Source organism: Rattus norvegicus, chromosome 16 (assembly GCF_036323735.1).
Source record: "Rattus norvegicus strain BN/NHsdMcwi chromosome 16, GRCr8, whole genome shotgun sequence".
Taxonomy (NCBI): Eukaryota; Metazoa; Chordata; class Mammalia; order Rodentia; family Muridae; genus Rattus; species Rattus norvegicus.
Genome location: NC_086034.1, coordinates 5080271 through 5097093, shown reverse-complemented (window position 1 = coordinate 5097093; position 16823 = coordinate 5080271). Strand labels below are relative to the sequence as shown.

Here is a 16823-nt window from a genome sequence, read left to right as displayed (position 1 = left end):
ACAGACACATACAGACACACAAAACACATACACACACATACACACATACACACATACAGACACATACACACATACACACATACACATACATACACACAAAGATACATACAGACACATACACACATACACATACATACACACAAACACACACATACACACACACACATATACACACATACATACACATTTATGTAGTGTGTGTTTGCATATAACCTGTGCATAGCCTTTCATGCATTTTATTAATTTTTAAATTGTGAGGTCTTCGTGTGGAGGTCAGAGGTTATTGTCAAGTATCTCTCTCACTTCATATTTAACTTACTTAAAAAAACTATTAATGACACTATATTCAGTCATTTTCTTTACAACTGAAACTCGGAATTAATTGACATCCTTACCTGTGAGCTTCCTGTACACACCAGAAAAAGTTCCGACCTTGTGCTCCACATTGTTCTGCTGTGCTTTGTCTAAATGAACTTTTATGAGCCGGCTGCCGTCCAGTTTCACTCTGATCCTCTGACCTACAATTTCACTTGGGAAGACCAAGTCCTCAAGGATGGCGTCGTGCACTGCGGTCAGGGTACGGCTTCTGGGGAGCTTTTACTTATTTTTCACAGGGCTTTTCCAGGTTGGCTCGGGCAGAATCCTCCTCTGAGCAATGAAGACTACTTGCTTCCCACTGAACATTTTCTCCAATTCATGAACTAGCTAGACTTGGACTTCCTGGAAAGATTTCAGCTGAGGAACAGCACAAAAATTATGATAGTTTTCTGACCACCACCAACTTCGATTTCCTTGGCTGTGGTGATGTTGAGTTCCCACAGCTGGGCCTTGAGATCTGAGTTTGTCTCAAGTTTGAACATTGCCTGAGATACCAGACCCAAACTCATCTGGCTTCTCACCTTTGGACGTTGGCACTGGAGCTGAACATGGCTTCCTCCTGATGGAGTGCCTGCTTAGAAAGAGCTGCTAGCTAATTTTAAAACAAGGTGTCTCACTGAACCTAGAGGTCATCTGCTCGGCTAGACTGGCTGGCCAATAAGCTCTAAGGATCTTCCTGTCTTCTCTTCCCCAGTGCTGGGATTACAGAGACCTGTCACAGGGCTCCAAAATGAGTGGAGATCCGAGGTCAGAGGTCAGCATCAGGCACCTTCCTCATTACTTAGCACATTAGGTTTTTTACACGGGGTCTCTCACTCAACCTGGAGCTCACCCATTTGGCAAGACTACCTGGCCAGCAAGTTTTAAAAGCTTTCTGTCTCTCTCTGTCTCTTTCTTCCTTTCTGTCTGTCTCTGTGTCTGTCTCTGTCTCTGATTCTGTCTGACTCTTTGACTCTGTCTCTCTGTCTGTCTCTGCCTGTCTCTGTCTCTGCCTCTTTGTCTGTCTCTGTCTCTCTCTCTCCCTCTTTCTCTGCACCATAGCACATATGTGGAGGTTACAGGACAACCTGCGGAAGTCAGTCTCTCCTCAGATCTCTAGGATTAAACTCAAATTGTCAGCTCTGGTGGCAAACACCTATCCCTGCTGAGCCATTTTGCCAACTTTATGCCTGGATTTTTGCATGCTCAGAATCTGAACTCAAGTCCTTACACTTGTGGAGGACTCTGTCAACCGAGTCATCTCTCTGTCCCCATTCAGACACTTTAGTTTACCAAACTATTTAACCAGGATAGATTATTTACCAAACCTAATACAATGTAAATGCTACATAGTTAGCACACCATATTGTTTAATAAAAATGATAAGAAAAATGTCTATATGTGCTCAATAGAATGTAATTTTATCTGGGGAAATATCAATAAATAGTTTCTGTGCATTCAGATGTTGCCCCCGACTCTATCTATCTATTATCTATTATCTATTATCTATTATCTATCTATCTATCTATCTATCTATCTATCTATCTATCTATCTATCTATCATCACCAAACCAAAGAATTTATTCACCTGTAATACAATTTAGAATGATAGCACGCAGTGAAACAAAGAAGTTTCTCCGTGTTTCAACTTCCTGTTAATTTTGTTGGGTTACTTTAATCAGTATCCTAGGTATTCTTGGGGTTTTCAAAATTATAATATCTTAAATATTTTTCTAACAAGCTTTACACCATAATTTGCATATCTAAAATTTTCATTTAAAGAATAAAATACAGTAAGACTAGTTAGCAGCACTTACAAAGAACCATATTCTACAGGAATATTCAATGAAATTTGTAATTTAAAGTCCGGGTCTCTCAGAAAGTCAGGTCACCTCACACAGTCCCCTTCAGACACCATCCACTTTACATCAAAAGTCGAGTACCTTCGGAGAGCATTCACAGGGCAGACACGAAGTATACTGTTTACGTGAACTCATTAGTAAGAAATTTCATCTTTTAAAACTACCCTATCTGCTTCTTCTCCTTTCTAAATGTTATACTCTATGCAGGCATACATTTATTTACTTATATATGTTATACATTATAGGCTAGGATCTGTATTGGAAGAGGAACCTGCCTTTTATTTTTTTCTTTTGGGATTGGGTACCTTGCTTGATATGATACACTATACATCCTTCCACTTTCCTGAAAATGCTGTGATTTCCTTTCTCTTTAGTGTAATAGCTCATTCTGTATAAATGGCAGGTTGGTGTTTTCTGGTCCTCTGTGTTGGACAGCAAGGTTGGTTCCGTTCCCTTGCTAGAGTGACTGAAACAGCGCTAGAAGTGCAAACATCTCTGTGGTAAGGGTGCAGTTCTCTGGGTGTCTGTCCAGGAGTGGACTCTCTGGGTCATATGGTAGTTCTATTTTTAACGTTTTGAGAAACATCCAGACTGATTTACATAATGGCTGTGTTAATTCGTACCTAGAGGTAAATAAAGGTTCATCCTTCTCTCCCTGTTCGTGCCAACATTTGCTTTCATAGTTCTCCATGGTAGCCATTTTGAGTGGGGTGAGGTGGAATCTCAAAGTAGTCTTCATTTGCATTTTCCTGGTGATTAGGGAAGCTGTATTTCTTTGTTTGAACATTGTTTGAAAATTGATTAGTCCATTCGTTGATTGGCAGCTTTGTTTCATTGACATTTGATCTCCACAGGTGTAACTAATACATTTTCCCCGTTCTGGTCTTTATGTTGTTGTCTGTGTGCCCTACTGATAGCTTCTGTTATTGTGCAGTCGCTTTTCAGCTTTATGCAGTTCCATTTGTTGATCTGTGAGCCAGGTCCTGCGCTACTTATGTTTCCTCTGCTCAGAAAGTCCTTGCCCACCCCAATGTCTTGAGGAGATTCCCTATGTTTTCTTCTAGGACTTTCAGTATTTCAGGTTTTGTTTTTTGATTTGTTATTATATTGCTGTTTTCATGATGGTGCTGGTGTCTGAATGTTTCAGGTTTTAAATTAAGGTGTCTGATGCAGCATGGTGGAGGCGGTTGGATTGGGTCTAGGATGTCAAGATGCCAGGGGTGAGGGAAAGGAAGGCTTTCAATAAACTTACTGTACTTCAGTATGCTTTCTTCGCCATGTACATGTAGTGTTTTAACTATAATACGACTGAGGTTTTGATGCTGACGGATTAGAAGCTCACACCTAGGTCTGTGTATCTGTAACTGCCCTGGCCATAATGAAGATAATTCTTTTTTTTTTTTTTTTTGGTTCTTTTTTTCGGAGCTGGGGACCGAACCCAGGGCCTTGCGCTTCCTAGGTAAGCGCTCTACCACTGAGATAAATCCCCAGCCCCAATGAAGATAATTCTAAAGGGATATTTTTTACTCCATCAGACTAGGGCGACAATGGGCCTCACAAACTTGGAATTCTCCTAGGAATCTAATGCTGGAAAAAGGAAAGGACCAAAATTTGGTACTAGCTTGTCTTCCAGGGGGTGGGGGGGGATTCACACAGTATGACAACGTGTCAGACTATCTTGCAGGAGAGACTAGAGCTAAGGCAAGGATGGACCAGTGAGGAGTAGGAGCATGCCTCGGCCAGGACTTCCTACTTAGCTGTGCGTGCTTCCTGTCCTGTCTTCTGTTTAACTAGAAACTTCATGTCGGGACCCTGAGGACGGATATGGGTAGAGGTGGGGCAGCTGGACTTCCATATGTATCCTTCTTCCCAGTGTGGCCTCACTGAATGCATCTCCTTTCTTCATCTTAAACTATTACTTGTGTCTTTATTGGCCTGTTTAGGGCAGGTGGTAGAGCCTAGCTCATTTAGCAGACCCAGAAGGAAGAGGAAGCCTGGGTTCTGAGGAATCAGAGTCCCCACCAAAAGTCCTCTCACCCTTCTCCTAAGTCCTGTGGCCAGAGTGGCTGTTCCACTGCATAAACTGCTCATAGCATTTCCAACCAGAGACTGTTCTGCAGCTCCCTGGTAACTTGGGTCCTCCTACATGGCCCTGCATGGCCTCCTGCCTCTTGGCACAAGGCTAACCCCAAACGTTACTGTGCCCTGGGTCTTTTTCCAGCAGCTGCCTTGGGCTTTGTCAGTTCTGACTATGCTCAGGGCCTTTCTGGCCTGCAGCTTCCTCCTGACGGAACATCTTATCCTAGTTCTTCTCAAGGCCCATTCCTCATCTTCTGGGAGCCCTTGCGCTTGTCTTCCCAGGACACTCATCTGACAAAGGTTTCACCTTAGTCCCATTTTAAGGCTCAAGCATCTAACTGCTCACCTGCTTTCCGCATTGGCCTCCATTTGCTCTAGAATGTAAAGTCTGGCATGGAAAGATCCTGGTTACTCCATTCTGTCCACAGTACCTGTCTTGTCGGGTCTTGAACCCAGTAGGAACTAAAAGGGATATTTAACTAAAAGGGATGAGATGTTGTTCAAAGCAGTCTTAAAGACGTGGGAAAATTAAAATGACCTCTCTATTCTCTGATGCTACATAGCATTAAAAAGCTCGCCAGGGCTCTGTGAAACATCCACTTTAGGGGAGAGAGTAGGACGGATTAGAGGCCACTCAGGTTCTCCAGTGACAACTGGTTTATTGTTTAGTGCGGAAAGGCTGACCTTTGCTTCGGTTTGTGGTCATGTGCTGATGGAGTTCATACCCAGCTCCCAGCAGTGGAAAGTCAAATCTGATCCCCTCACCCCACTTCTCTGGGTTATATTTATTTGAAGGACTGCTGCCTGATGACCATTTTTAGGCTAAAGAGAGACCCAGTGAGATCCCTTAAGTTTTGGCCTAATCAGCACTTCCCTCCTGTGTGGTTGTAATCCTATGTAATACGGGCTTCCTCTTCCTCTTTAGCTACTCTCTTACTGTCACTGAGAAGGTGATGTGAGCTTCAGACCCAGACCTACACATACACACACCACCACCACCACCACCACCACCACCACCACCACCACCACCACCATGCTCCCCTCCATGGGTCCAGTGGCCTTTTCTAGCAGGCATAGTCATATTCGAACCTAATAATGAGCTGAACAATTTCCCTTAGTTAGTGACGTCATAGCGGCGAAGACATCCGTAGCACAATGCGTTACACGTGTCTGTAGTGAAGAGCTGCCAATCTTGTAGAAGAACAAGGCATACACATATGTGCAGTGCATACCACTCAGAAAGGATGATGAGGATCTGCCAATGGCGTCTGCATTTACTTCACTTAGCATTGCTATCTTGGAGCGTGCGCTTTCTCATTTTAAAGAAAGGCTACGCAGAGATAAGTTTCCGAGGGATGCTGGTGGCAGCTTCACGTGTCTGCTCCTCTCCAAGCCCTTGATTCTGTCAGTGGGGCCTTGTGGAGGATCTGACCTGTCATGTCTAGGCTGTAAAAGTGATTGCATAGCAACAAGGTCACCAAAAATATGTCTTCTGTTAATTGGCACATGTTTAAGTTTAAATTAAAAAATTATTTTTTTTACTGTTTGTATGTCCAAATGTGTGCACACACAAGTACATACATGCATAGCATGTGTGCAGAGGTCAGAGGACTTTCAGGAGTAAGTTCTCTTCTACCAAAGAATCTAGGGAGTCAACTCAGATCCTTAGGGTTTACGCAATAAGATCTCTTTGTCAGTGAGGCACCTTCCTGGCCCTGACTGTACGTTAAAGAAATTCAGCTAGGAAATTCCCGTGTCTCGAACCTTGTCCTGCGTCCTTCTAGCATGGCTATTCAACTCCATAATGCAATGCAATGTGATCTGCTTTATCCCGTAAAAAAAGATTGTTTTGTTAAAAAAAAAAGCATCAAATTTACAGAAGAAAAATTAGGATTGATTCTTTAAAGTGTCATTGCAATAATTCTTTCAACAGAGACATACCAGTAAGTATTTCAAATGATGTGATTCCCACATATTTAATCTGTACCCAGGCTTTAAGGAAAATATGTTAGAGAGAAGCACACATGGGTGTGGCCTGCGTGGGCACATTGTGTGTCCTTCTACACCTCTGGTGTATTTCTGTGTCCAAGCTACTGTACACACTCTCTCTCTCTCTCTCTCTCTCTCTCTCTCTCTCTCTCTCTCTCTCTTTCTTTTTCTTCATGCCTGTCATTATCATTAGCACGAGTGTCTTGCTGTCAGGGAACATATCCTAATCATCTTATCACTGACACTCAGTGGGATCAGTGACAGCTGGACACTGTTTCTTTCTGCTCTGAGCACTTCATTTGGGACTGATGTACATGCAGAAAATGTTGGAGACACTGAAGTAGCTAAAATATAATGTTCTTGACAAGGGAGACGGCTCCATGGTAAAATACTTGCTATGGAAGCACAAGGACCCCAGCTTGGATCTCCAGCACCCATAAAAAGCTGAGTGTGGGTGAGGCCGAGGAGTTGGCTCATTGGGTAAAGCTATTTCCGGCCAAGTCTGAAGACTTGAGGTTTGGTGCCTGGACCTCCACATTAGAAGGAGAAATCTGAGATCTGAAAGTTCTCTGACCCGAGTTCAATCTCCAGAACACACAGAGTGAAAGCGCTGACACAAGCTCTCTGACCTCCACATATATACCACATGTGCAAGCATACACACACACACACACTCACACACACACACTCACAGACTAAATAAATTAATTAAAATAGAATCAGCTGTGGTGGTGAGTGGCTCAGAGGAAGGTGTATCTGGGAGCTCACTGCCCAGTCAACCACTTTAGCTGCATCTATGAGCGTCAAGTTTTGGGACAGAGCCTGCTTCAAAAAAAATGATAAGGTGGAAAGCAATACAGGGGGACACTCAGCATCAACCTCTTGCACACATATGCACATACAAGCCCACACACGTGTGTGCATATAGAATAATAATGATAAATAGATGGAAAATGACTCTCCCTCTTTGGTAGTGGTATTGATTTTTGCATTTGTATTACATTATCGGGGAAGGCCATTAAAACAATGACTAGCCTTGATCTCAGAGTCCTGGCTTCTCTCTGACAGGCCTACCATGTGCCTGGCACAGAGCTAGTAGCTGGGGGTACACAGTGAGCAGAGCAGAGGGACTTGCTTTCCTTCTGAAGGCTGTGGTCAAGGAAGCAAGGCCAGAAAGATGAGCAAACAGCCCTATGCTAAGTTCTGGTGGGTGGAAGGAAGGCAGGAGTGGAAGTCGCATTTGCAGAAGGGCCAAGAGGAGTTGACAGACGGTGGGGGCGGCAGGGGCTTCTGAGGACAAGGAATTGACAGACAGACAGACGTTGGGGGAAGAATGTGTGAGAAAGAATTGGGGAGACTAAAGCTTGGGTCAGCCTAGATCTTTAATTTAGTCTGAGAGAGTTGTTTTAGCACGAAATAAACGGAAGCTAGCCTGTGAGGAAAAATTATCTACTCAAAGCCACTTCACCTTGCATTCTGGCAGAGGCTGAAGGCAGCTAGGAGAACAGGAGAGGTGCACGGTGCTTCTGAAAGATGCTTGTCAGGTGTCCTGTGTGGAGGCAAAGGGGTGCAGGAGCACGGCTGGCTGTTTCTGAGCAGTCCAAACTTGGAAGCAGGGACAAAACCCCAGGAACGTTCTCAGCTGTTCACCTGCCTCGCTGGCTTGTGCCAACAAGAGTTACTTTCTCCTGAGTTCACAGGCTGGTGGTTATTTCCGAGGCAGCTTAGCGCTCCAGGGGTGGGGAGCATTTCTGAAGGCCTGGTGTGCATTTGTTAGCATGTTCTGTCTGTTGCAACCGTTGAGAGGACTGTGTACAGTTGCAGTGGTCAGAGTTGCTACTGAAAGCAAACATTTTCGTTAGTGCAGATTAGATAGTCCCCCCGCCCCGGAACTCTCCCCAATATAACACTAATTAAAAGCATTATACTACATTTTACAGATTCCCTCAGTATATTTGACTTTTTTTCAAGCGCTTCCAAATGCCTAGCTGGGAAGACGTGTAACTCTGGAAGTTTCCGTGAAATGGAAGTCTGCTCGAGAGGGACATCTGTGCCTCTCCCTTTGGCTACCAGACTATTGAGGCAACGGCCCCCAAAGAGTTGGAATTTACTCAGAAATCCCTTATTGGGAAAGGAAAAGACTGAGCTCTGGAATTCCAGAGAAAAGTCACATATTTGCTATCCAGCCAGAGGGGACGTTGTCTTCTAGGGAGACATTTCCATGCTTCTGACAACTCATGAGCCTACCTTGCAGAAAAGACTGCTGCCACCGAAGGGGAGGTTCAGTGAAGGGTGGGACCACGCCTTGGCCAGAAGTGGTTAGCTATGTGTTTCTTCCTCTTGCCCCCTGTTTAAACCTACACATCATGTCATAATTCCGGAGATGGACTTAGGAGGAGGTCACAGACCCATGCACTCATCCCTCTGCCCAGTGCACACATGGCATGTGTTCCCTTCTCAGCCTTTTATTATTAAACCCAGGTATTAGTTATTGAGGACAGGTGGCTGAAGATCGCCTACTATGGTTCTCCCGTTTTAGACTTTGACCTTGGTGATTCCATTATAACAACTTCCTGAATATTTAACTATTTCTTACGATGTAATAAAACAGGATTTAAACTATACCTCAAATGACATGTGTCTAGTTTTTATTTACTTATGCATTTACTTTGAGACAGGCTCTTTCTATGTAGCCTAGACTGGTTTCTAATCCGCGACCCTCCTTCCCCATCTTTTCTAGTTCTGGGATGACATGCGTATGAGCCTGGTAGCCATATTACTTTTTTGTTTTTTGTTTTTGTTTTTTTTTCAGAGCTGGGGACTGAACCCAGGGCCTTGCGCTTGCTAGGCAAGCGCTCTACCACTGAGCTAAATCCCCAACCCCAGCCATATTACTTTTAAGCATTCCCACAATCCTTTATCAACCTAATCAAATTTTACTATGGCTTTAAAAAGTTAAGGAAAACCCTAAGTCTGCAACAAATCACAGGCTCATGTTGTCTACTGTATTTTGACTTAATTTGCTCATATTTAAAAATGTTCTTTAACTGAGATATAATATTTTAATTGGCCACATTATTATGATGATCACCTAATGATACCAATTAATATATATGCACATTGTGTACTGCCTAAATTGGATCAGCCTGGTCATTAGAAGCTTTTGGTCAAGTACTGTGGGCTCTTGCCCAGTCTTAGACAGAGTCAGTGTGGATGGACACTATTACACCTGTGGCCAGCAAGGGATTAAGGCTGGTTATGTGTTACTGCTATGTATTATTGGCCCAAGACTAGTCACAAGAGATGCTAGCTGGCCTAGAAGGCTCTTCCCTTCACTTTTTCCCAAATATAAAACTGTTTCTGAGGAAAGGCTCTGTCTTTAGTTGGGGACCATTTGGATCTTTGCTGTGGCTTCTCTAGTACAGCTCTTAGTTCCAGAGAAAAGTCACATACTATCCTGCCCTACCTACCAAATGGGTACCCTGCTGTGTTGCCCAGGTTTGGGGTAGTGTACATGAATCTAGACCCTTGGCCGCTTGGCCAGTGCAAACTTGGGATGTGCTTGAGGCTTAAATAATGGGATCAGCATAGTCTCAGATGTGTATTGAGACCCAAGTCATAGCAAGTAATGACACAGGCCAAAATAGGAGTCCATCTCTATCTCTACCTTTATCTCTATCTATCCATCCATCCATCCATCCATCCATCCATCCATCTATCTATATCTATCTGTCTGCCTATCTATCTGTCTGCCTATCTATCTGTCTGCCTATCTATCTATCTATCTATCTATCTATCTATCTATCTATCTATCTATCATCTATCTAGTCTGACGATAGCCCAGATTAAGGGACAGTGGGTAGAGACAGTCATGCCTGAGTCTTAAAATCATGGGGCCTGTACAGTTTCAGGAAGAGGTCAGGTGTGAACTGGATCCACTCTATGGCTAGAACTTATGGTGTCCAGGACGCAGGCTAGCCATTTGGGAACTAGAGAGGGCACAAACATAAAACAGACAGGCATCTGCACTCTCTGGGTTCTGACACCTAGGGACGTCTACAGGCTCACCAGACTGTGGAGCTCCACTCCCCTTTCTATTCAGTATCCCAGATAAGATTTTTAAAGTGGCTGAAGAACCGTGTCCCAACTCTACTCCTTTTGCGACCTGCATGTAAATAAGAATTCCTGTGAGCAACATCATTTCTCTAGACCTGTCCTTCCTTCCTCACCTGTAAGCCTACACGATGTACTTGAAAGCTTTCTTCTCAAGAATAAGAATTTTTGACTAAGAAAACTAGCACACCAGCACATCCGTTAGTTTCAAAATCCCCTTATGCCATAAATAGCTACCCCCAAGACACCTAGCTACAGTCCTCTTCTTGCCTGCGTTCACTCTCTCTTTGAATGTGACAGCCCTCCTCCTGAATCAAGGGGCTCACTTACTTCATTTTGTTCTACTTGTCCTGAAATTCTCTCCTGCCAGGCATTCAAGGCCCTGGATGTCCCCAGGGGGCTCAAGCTGCACAGCCTCAATGTAGAAGTACATTCCCACTTCCAAGGCAGCGAGAAGCACGCGCTGCCTGTGCTCAGGTGCCCGGCTAACAGGGAGCTCATCTAGACACTCTTACCTAGCAGGGGTGGCTAGGGAAGAAGACGTGGAAGGGAAATGAGGGGCTCATAGACACTGTCTGGGTATTTGGCTTGGACAACTGGGGAGGTATATGTTGTGTGTAAATCCACTGACCTGTTTTAAAGCATTCACTTCTTTCGTATATGATAAGGTCAGCTGGATGTGTTAGTAACTAGAGATGGCTTATTAGAGGCACCAGGATGTAGGTGGAAAAACCCAGGGGTAGGGGGTGGGAAACATTTCCCAGCTCTGCCACTGCCCTAGTTGCAGCTGAGATAGATGTGGGCCCTATCTGGGGTCTCCCTTCCCTTCCTACAAATAGACAAGTAAAGTATGCCAGAAATCCAAGTTCTATTAGCTCTAAAATGTAAAAGTGGTTTAGATGAGAGAGATCTTATAATCAAAGTCCTTGAGAATTTTATGAACACCTAGGACCTTCTTAGGAAAAATCAGGAAGAATTTATGCACACGTTCGTGGAGTGCAATTCCTTCTTTCCTCCACCCCCAGCAGCTCATGGAATTAGGTGTCTTCCAAAGCTCTTTCCTGTCCCTTAACTCTCTGATACTAGGAGTCTCCAAACAAGGCTGCCCTCTTCAGCATCTTAAATCACCTTCTGTCTTCCAGAGACACATGGATAAAATGCTGCTGTCTTCCTTAGCCGCTCCATTCTTTCTTATCCTTTGAATTACTCCACCATCTATTTAAAGTGAGGTCCCTTCAGGCAAAGGCTATCTGTCTCTGTGAGCATTTGTTCCGGCAGCTAGGATACAGTGGCTTAACAATGCCTAATTATCATAATAGGGATCATGCTATAATGCCATCTGTAAACCCAGATAAGCTTAGGAGAGCATCATATTCTGAAACCTGTACAAAATAGTAGGCTGATGGCATTTAAGGGAATGTATTGGTGGTGGGGGGTGTTGTGCTTATGAGCTGTAATACAAGGTTAATTAAACATCCCTAAGACTCCACGTCTTTTGGTATACAGATGGCGGTAGATATATGTTTAAATATATTATTCGAAGTTGTCAGAATTAGTCACTAGATCCACTGTTCACTGAGGATTGGAACCCAATAGTCGAGCTTAGTTTTCTATGTGTCAGTGAGTGCCTGATGGGTCTGGGTTTGGAGAGTGAGGTTTTCTAGCTGGTTGGAACATGCCAAACGCTTAACTGCTTTCTTAAGCAGATTATTTGGAACATAGCCTCCCCTTATGAGTATTGATTATTATATTTGTAACTGTGATCCCATGCTGGGAGAAAATGGGCCGGAGCCCCGGAGGGGCAGACAAGAAGCTCTGCATTCTAAAGAGAAAGCCTTGTGCCCTCTGCTGAGCACAGAGGCAGAATGCTGAGCACAGGGACTGTGGATAGGAACAGTGGCTGCAGCCTGAGACCATCTCCTTTCCTGCAGGAAAGGGCTACTAAACGGTCCTGTACAAACCTACCTGCTAAGGCCTTGGTTTCATAGATTTCTATAATCGTAAGACTGCCATGGACATGGTGGAGAAGAATCAGGTTTGTTTTTCTCTTCCGTCCTGGCCAAACTGTAAAGAAACCCATTTTCCATTATCACTTTCTATTCTCTGATTTCCTTTAGAATACGGGAAATGAAAGTGATTGGTTATAGTCCTGGATGACCGGTAGCATGCTGAGCTATGTGCTGGGTTTCAATATCCTTTAGGGGTAGGCAATGGTGCGTGCGTGTGTGTGTGTGTGTGTGTGTGTGTGTGTGTGTGTGTACATAGTGTATGTGCCCATGTACTTGCCTGTTATCTTTTTCATGTCCTTCCTGTTAGCGTTCCCTCTAGGCTCCACCCCACAGTTACTTGGCAACAGCCAGGTATGCCTGACTCTCTATAGAAGGAGCTGTTTGCCCCCTCCTCACTCTCTTACTCCCTTGCTCTTACTCTCTTCCTTCTCTGTCCCTTCTCTCCCCACCCCCCCTCTCCACTCTCTCCATGTGTTCATGGCTACATGGATGGCCTCTACTATGTCTTCTCTCTCTCTCTTTCTCTCTCTCTCCCTTTCTCAGTCTCTACTCCCTCAACTCCCCTCCCCATGCCCTCTATTTCATACTATATCCATGGTCTGGTGGCTGGTACCTCAAGGGGAAGAGTTGTCTCAGCATGGGCCTGCAGAGGTACCCCCTTCCACCTCACCATTCCACACTTCTGCCAAACATATCCTGGTTCTTTCTTTCTGTTTTATAAAACACAACAGTCTGCACCCCAGTGAGACAGAGTCTCTTCTGAAGCTAGGGTGGTAGTCAGCAAGTCTTAGCAACCCTCTTATCCCCACTTCCCATAGCACCATGGTTACAGGATGTGTGGCCATGTCTAGTCTTTTATGTGTGTGTGCTGGGGATATGAACTGGGGCCCTCACGTTTGGTTAGCAAGTGCCCCACCCACTGAGACGTCTACAGAGTCAAGTACACGCAGAATTGTTTGCTTCAACACCAACTGGCTTCAGAGCTTGATTTGTTAGAGAAACACATGGTTCAAAGAAATAACTAACTCTTGTTTGCTTGTTAAGTCAGAGTCTCCCAGCCCAGGCTGGCTTCAAACTTGATAAGTAGCTAAAGCGGATCTTGGATTTCTGATCATACTGCCTCCACCTCCCCAGTGCTGGTTTGCAAGCCTGCAGAGATAAACGCTTCTTTGAGGATTGCTGTCCACATCTACCTTGCTTCTATTTTTCTCTTCTCCACAGGAAACCCTTTCATATGGATGATTAAAATTGTCCTTCTATATCCAGAAACAACATGGTGGTACTTATACGTCTTGGTTCTTCTGTTTGGCTATATCTATTGGCTTCTCACCGGGGAAGATGGGAATTGACTCCTGTTCTTCCTGACTTATCACACATGCTTACTTCACATCCTTCAAAGATAATTCATCATAATTTTAGTTAAATCATCAGTCAATGTTTACATTATTATGACTTTATATGCTATTCAGAATTCAGTCATGTAGAAAACTATAATTACTTTCCTTTCCCTGAACAATTTTTTCCCTCAAGTTAATAATCATTTTTTGTTTTAAAATGTGCCTTATTTTTCTGTGCATTATTTCTGACTCAACCCGTTGCCTGAATCAATGCTTCTAAAACTATCTGTGACGAATGATTAGTACTTTTTAAAAATTCTGGTCTGATGCAGACAGAAACTTTGCTGAAGCATATTTCTAGAACAAACTGTTCATGGACAGCACCTGTTGGCCAGCCACATTTTTGTATAACCCAGTTCAAGTTACGTTTAATGCTAGAATCTAAGTACCCCGTGCTATACCAGCCATCTTCTTAAGGAAGCTTCATCGGAGCTGGACCAGTATGGGCTGGTGGCCTTCTTTCCCTTTTTACTTCTTGGCTACAAGATGAGTGGCCTTACTCTCCACCCAGTGTTACTGCCATGAAGGTCTGACTTGAATCCAAGCAACAGGATCAACTGACCAAGGACTGAAGCTTCCCAAGCTGTCAGCCACTCCTAACCCCCTTTATCTGTGTGAGCTGATTATCTCAGGGATTTGTTACAGTTGCTGAAAACAGAAGCATTCTCTCCATTTTCTCTTTCTAGAGGTACACATGTTTGGACATTCACTTCCTAGATTTGCCTCTCATAGGAGGGTTTTCCACATAAATGATTTTGATTCTCAGGTCTTCACTCCCCAATTCCCGGTAGGCTTAGTCAGCATCCTGTAGATTGCTAGTCACCTGCCTTCCACCTACCAGAATTTTGTGTCCTCTACCCCAAAGGATTTGTATCCCTTGGTAGTCAACTTTGTGAGATTTTGGGAGAGATTGAAACCAAGCTTGTGTTCATGTTTGCTATCCTTACAATGTCTGGATCTGCTTTCTTTTCTCGGGGTCCAACATCCTTTCAGGCATGTAACACGGCAATTGAGGAGGTAGCTGTTGGATTCCACAAACTTTGATTTATGTCTCACACATGACTCTTAATAGCTACGTGACCTTAGACCAATCACTTCACCTTCCAAAAGTTCGGCTTTCTTGTCTGTCTGATGGGCACAGTAATCATGCTAACTCTGTATGATTGTGATGAACACTGTAGGATGTACATGCTATCATAAATGGGGGCTGTTACAGCCGCTACTACTAAAGGTTTCACTTTATCTTTTTCTTCTCTGTCATAGAGGTCTGTGGACCATAAAATTGCATTGCTATAGAAGTTAAACTAAGGCAAATTCTCTGAGAGGGTAGGGGTTTTCTAAGGGGGTGGCTGACAGTTTTAGAGGCTTCAGAGCTTGGATTCAAGTCAAGCCTTCACGGCAGGAATACTGGGCAGAGAGCGAGGTCACTCAGTTTGTGGCTGGGAAGTCAAAAGCAAAGGAAGAGAAGGCCACCAGCCCACACTGGTCAGGCTCCGATGAAGCTTCCTTAAGAAGATGGTGGATAGAGCTTGGATGCATTAATGGTACTTTGAACTGAGTTATACGAGGTGCACACAGTGTGCAATAGATAAATTACTTCAACATTTTGTGGCATCTCTTTTGATTACCCAGCTGAGATATTGAGTTTACACAGTGTTTCTGGAGCAGTCAGAGGTCAATCTTACCATGAAATCTCCAGAACTTTCCGGACGATGGCCGTGTCTAAGAACGATGCCAAGGTGTTGTCCCTCTGTGTCCAGTTCTTCTTGCTGAGGCTTTCAGGTTCCAAACCCTCGTTTTCTTCATTCTCCTCTGTTTTCTCCTCTGCCTGTTCTGCAGAGCCCAGAGCCAAGGCTGGTCCTCCTCCAAGCATCAGGACAGCTCTTCTTGACCTTTCTTGACCCTTATCCCTTTCTCTCAGTCTCCACTCTAAGGTAGTGCATCTGCTATGCTTCACCACCATGGCCTTTGGGCTCTTAACTCTAACTGCTGCATGGTAGATTCTTGTCTTAATCTTAGACCACAAACTGGTACCTGGCACATCTTTAGCATATATACCTTAAAATTAGCTTTATTTGTTACATATGGGCAGTACGAAGAGTTCAGGGAATATCTTTGTATGTACACAAAGAAGAAAATTATGGAATAGAGGAACTTAATATACCATTTCCCCCTACCAACTGTTTTCCTTCCTTATTTCCCTCCCTCCCTCCCTCCCTCCTTCCCTTCCTTCCTTCCTACCCACCTGCTTTCTTTCCATTTGTCTGCCCTTCCTTATTTCCTTTCTGCCTTTTCCACACCCCCTTTTCTCCTTCCTCTTTTTTTTTCTATATGGGCACTCAATGACTTTTCCAGCTCAAAGTTCCAAATGCTACAGGCCTTCTACAGGCCTTCCTCCCAAACAACATGGTCAGATACATCCCAGGGACAACCCTACTCCTTGTACTGATTTCTGACCAAGGCACTTTTGGTTGTACTATTTGTCATAGAGACAGAAAGCATACTGGGATGAGAGTTTTTTTTTTTTTTAAATCATCACAAACAATTGTCCAGGCAGGCCTTGAACTTGCCTTCTTCCTGCCTCGACTTTCCAAATAACTGGTCTTACAAGCTTCCTCCTGCCTCTAGGCCCACCTAAAGATGTAACACTTTTGTCTAAGCATGTTTACTTAGCCATTATTCTTAAAAGTGTATTTGAGTAGAGAACTTTGACAGAGGTTCTAGCTGCCCAGTCTGTTTCTGCTTGTTTACTAACTGGTCAATGGCCTTAGCACGGGGGTGGTCTCCCCTTAACAATGTCTGAACAGACATAGACAGTTGTGTCTCTTCCCCAGTCAGCCTAGAAGTAATATTTCAGTCACATTTCTGTGTGCTCACTGCCCTTCCTAAAATATAAACTCTGTGCATGCAGTTTCTAGTCAAACGAAGGCAGAGCAAACTTTATCTGTTTAATGAGGGAGAAGCTCAGAAGATTGGGAACAAGGCAGCTTGACACAGAAGCATGCACTTCAGACATG

At 44.0% G+C, this 16823-nt stretch overlaps 1 pseudogene; it reads right to left on the bottom strand.

Moving 5' to 3' along the window:
* Nucleotides 1-378: 378 nt before the first annotated feature.
* Nucleotides 379-15679, bottom strand: Rps7-ps2 (ribosomal protein S7, pseudogene 2; annotated as a pseudogene).
* Between the last annotated feature and the right edge of the window lie 1144 nt (nucleotides 15680-16823).